We start from the raw sequence: 4,436 nt of genomic DNA, 5'->3' as shown, positions 1-4,436 counted from the left end.
AATCTCATCTATCTCTCCACCAACCAATCAATCAATCAGTGGTATTTACTGTGTGCAGAGCACTGTCCTAAGCACTTGGGAGAGTACACCACAGCATTATAACAGCCACATTCCTTGCCCTATAAATCCTCACTTGTCCACCCTCCCCAAATCTTCCACTATTTACATTTGAATTACCCCCTCTTGCTACCCAAAATGGAAAACTTTAGGCTCTAATAAAGGGTTGCTCTTGGTTGTTTCTGGAATGATGCTAAGGATACTGGGATTCTCCTCCCTTCAAAGAAAATATGAACAGTCTTTATCAGTATTTACCAACCTCAGAGATAAAGCTCACCTGATTAGCCATTTGCTCACTATTCCCACCAACCTTAGCTAGTTCTACCTGGTTTTGTGGTGTCTTCAGGGTTCATTTTTGCTAGGTTTTTTCTGTTTCTTTACTATCTCAATTCTGTACAACCCAACAATATAAAGCGTTGCAATACAATTAAAATGGGGATAAATTCCAGAAAGATTTCATAAAGTTGAGCTGCTGAAAAATGATGGATGAGCTAATACATGGTGTTACACCCTGGAAAAAAAATAATCCAAATGACAATTGCATGATGATGAGTTCAAAGTGATCAGTCATAACTCAACTGACTGTTCATTCCAGTTATTGGTCCAATGGGTAACAGCAGCCAAAAATAGCTAACTCAATACTGGAAAAGAAAACTAAACTAGGCCTAGTGAATAACAATAATAATAATAATAATAATAATGGCATTTATTAAGTGCTTACTATGTACAAAGCACTGTTCTAAGCACTGGGGAGGTTACAAGGTGATCAGGTTGTCCCATTGGGGGCTCACAGTCTTAATCCCTATTTTCCAGATGAGGTAACTGAGGCACAGAGAAGTTAAGTGACTTGCCCAAAGTCACACAGCTGACAATTGGCGGAGCTGGGATTTGAACCCATTACCACTGACTCCAAAGCCCTTGCTCTTTCCACTGAGCCATGCTGCTTATCAATCAATCAATCAATCAATTGTTTTATTGAGCTCTCATTTTGTGCAGAGCACTGTACTAAACACTTTTGGGAGAGTATAATAGATCGGTAGACATGAACCCTGTCTTTAAAGACCTTGCAGTTTTGCAGGTAAAACACACTGAAATAAATTACAGGTAGAGAGAAGTAACAGAGTATAAAAGTAAAAACATAAGTACAAGAGTGGGGAGGGAAAGGGGGAGTGCAAGCAACTGAGGGTGTAGGTGTCTCAGGAGTGGGGAGAAATGAGAAGGGACAAGGAAAGATTAATTAGGGAAGGCCTCCTGGAGGAGATGTGATTTCAGGAGGACTTTGAAGATAGGGAGAGCAGTGATTTTCCAGATGAATCGGGAGAGGAAGTTCCATTAGGAAGGGAGGGAATGAGCAAGAGGTCAACAACCAGGCACACTGAGTAGTTGGCTTGAGAGGAACAAAACGTGCGAGCTAAAACCATTGCATACCCAGACCTGAAATACTGTTGCGGTTTTGGCCACTGCATTTTAGGAAGAATGTAATAGAACTGGAGATGGTCAAACAAGGGGATCAGGGAAATGGAATGCTTCTTTTGAGGATAGACTGAAAAACTTTCATACTCTTCAGTCTGGAAAGTTGTGGGCTGAGGGTAGACATGATTGAAGCAGTGTGGACTAGTGGAAAGAGCGCAGGTTTCAGAATCAGAATTAGAACTTGGTTTCTAATCCTGGCTCTGCCAGTAGCTTGCTGTGTGATCTTGGACAAGTTACTTAACTTCTCTATGCCTTGGTTTCCTCACTGTAAAATGGGGATTAAATACTTTGTGAGCCCCATTCAGGCCAGGATCTGTGTCCAACCTAATTAACTTCTAATTAACTTGTTCCTACCCCTGCACTTAAAACAGTGTTTGACACATACTAAATGCTTAACAAATACCATTAAAAAAGTCTATGAAATCATGATGGGTGTGAACAGGGTGAGCACAGAATTGCTCATGAACTCGTACAACTCCAGGGTGCGGGCATCACCTAATTCTTGAGGTTCAAAAGACTGTTCAAAGCCAAAAAAAAAAAAAAAAAAAAGGAAACACTTTCTTACACAGAGGTAGGAAAATGTGAAATTTGTTCCCCACAATGTTGCGCGGGCTGAAAAACCAGCAAGTTCAAGAGGGGTTTGATTAGATTCCTACGTAAGGGATCCACAAAAAGTTAGTAGAAGGAAGGGTAGAGACATAGTCAGGAAAAGTTAGAACTGTTGAAAGTCCCTCCCTAATTGTGAAGATCATCAACAGTATTTATTGAGAGCTTACTGTGTGCGGAACACTATATTAAGCACTTGGGAGAGTATAATACAACAAAGATGGTAGATACATTCCCCAACCACAGTAAACTCACATTCTAGAGGATGGTTGTTAATGAGAGAACTTCATTCAACACACTGCTTCCCAAGTATCTTATTATCACAGGAGGAGTCAAACTTCTGGGTTGGATGAACCCCTGGTTTCGCCCAATAAAGTCATCCCAACTTCTGGTACTGGGACTTCTCCAATCCCCCACCCCCATGACCCAGACCCCTAACATACTTCTCTTCTCTTAATGAATCCTGACAGATCCATCCCCTCCCACTTTTACGGGTCATTTCTCTCCTCGGAAACCACCGAGGAATGGCGATCTGGCTTCACAAACAAAAACCTGGCAGTGTGGGCGTTTCATCATCTGAGAGCAGAGCCCCGAGATACAGGCTACTCCCACGGAGGTCATAGCTGTGGATCTCCTATCTCTGTTTCTCTATTACATGGGGCACAGAAAGCTTCTCTGACTCTGTGTACTCTGCTTTATTTTCACAGCTGTCAAGACATCTTGCCAATGAGGTCCCCAAGAAGCAGGGTTATTTCCCGAGCTTGTGTTTACTGAAGAAGAAAATGGATAATGAATGAAGAAGAGAAAAAATATCTGAAAGGTAAAGCCTCTTTGCCCCTCTCAGGATCACACCTGGAGAGTTTTCTGTACCCTACCAGTCTTGGCTACAGGAGGGACAGTCAAGCAAAAGCATACCCATTCCATTCCTAGCTTGGGCAGTGACTAGCAAATGGAAGGCAATCTGCTACAAGTTAAAACTCAACTGTATTGGGTAGCAGTGGCATGGAAGAGGGTTGAGGGCAGAGACTCAAGTCTACTGTGCAGAAGAAGTTAATGGTAAACCACTTCTGTATTTTTACCAAGAAAACTCTATGGATCCACTACCAGAATGATTGCAGATGAAGGTGGGGCGTTCTGGGAGAGATGTGCTCATGGAGTCGCTATGGGTTGGATACGACTCAACAGCATAAGACAAGACAAGAAAAATACTTTTTGAGAGGAGGTTGAAGTCTTTCCCCAGCTGCCTGGCCCTCTGTGCATCTCCTGGTCCCAAGTTCATTCATTCACTCATTCATTCAATCGTATTTATTGAGCCCTTACTGTGTGCAGAGCACTGTACTAAGCGCTTGGGAAGTACAAGTTGGCAACATGTAGAGACAGTCCCTACCCAACAATGGCCTCACAGTCTAGAAGGGGGAGGCAGACAACAAAACAAAACATGTGAACAGGTGTCAAGTCACCAGAATAAATAGAAGTAAAGATAGATGCACATCATTAACAAAATAAAAACAAATAGAATAGTAAATATGTAGAAGTAAAATAAATAGAGTAATAAATCTGTACAAACATATATACAGGTGCTGTGGGGAGGGGAAGGAGGTAGGACCGGAGGGTTGGGGAGAGAGAGAGGAAGGAGGGGGCTCAGTCTGGGAAGACCTCCTGGAGGATGTGAGCTCTCAGTAAGGCTTTGGAGGGAGGAAGAGAGCTAGTTTGGCGAAGGGAGGGTGTTCCAGGCCAGAGGGAGGACGTGGGTCAGGGGTCGGTGGCAGGACAGGCAAGAACAAGGCACAGTGAGGAGGTTAGCGGCAGAGGATTGGAGGGTGTTGGCTGGGCTGTAGAAGGAAAGAAGGGAGGTGAGGTAGGAGGGGGTGAGGTGATGGACAGCCTTGAAGCCAAGAGTGAGGAGTTTTTGCCTGATGCGTAGGTTGACTGGTAGCCACTGGAGATTTTTGAGGAGGGGAGTAATATGCCCAGAGCGTTTCTGCACAGAGATGATCCGGGCAGCAGCATGAAGTATAGACTGAAGTGGGGAGAGACAGGAGGATGGGAGATCAGAGAGGAGTCTATGTAGTCAAGTCTACAAGTCTACATAGTCAAGTCTATGTAGTCAAGCCAAGTCTATGTAGTCACAGTCGCCGACAGATCTAAGGCAGACAGACAGATCTAAGGCCTGGGCAGCCCGGGGCTGTCCGCCCAAGAGGGGGAAAGGAGAGTGAGGAGGCAAAGCCACATAACTCTGAGATCTATAGGTCTCTGGGGATGAAGCTGGGGAAAAGGCCACCTCTAACTGACCCCTCTCT

General features: G+C 44.1%; 1 non-coding gene across 1 annotated transcript; it reads left to right on the top strand.

The window, feature by feature from the left end:
* Positions 1–2,970: 2,970 nt before the first annotated feature.
* Positions 2,971–3,108, top strand: LOC119931137. The gene has a single exon (XR_005451995.1). It is a non-coding gene; the product is annotated as a small nucleolar RNA SNORA7 (small nucleolar RNA).
* The last annotated feature ends 1,328 nt before the right edge of the window (positions 3,109–4,436 follow it).

Source organism: Tachyglossus aculeatus, chromosome 7, assembly GCF_015852505.1.
Source record: "Tachyglossus aculeatus isolate mTacAcu1 chromosome 7, mTacAcu1.pri, whole genome shotgun sequence".
NCBI lineage: Eukaryota > Metazoa > Chordata > Mammalia > Monotremata > Tachyglossidae > Tachyglossus > Tachyglossus aculeatus.
This window is presented reverse-complemented; position numbering and strand designations above follow the sequence as displayed.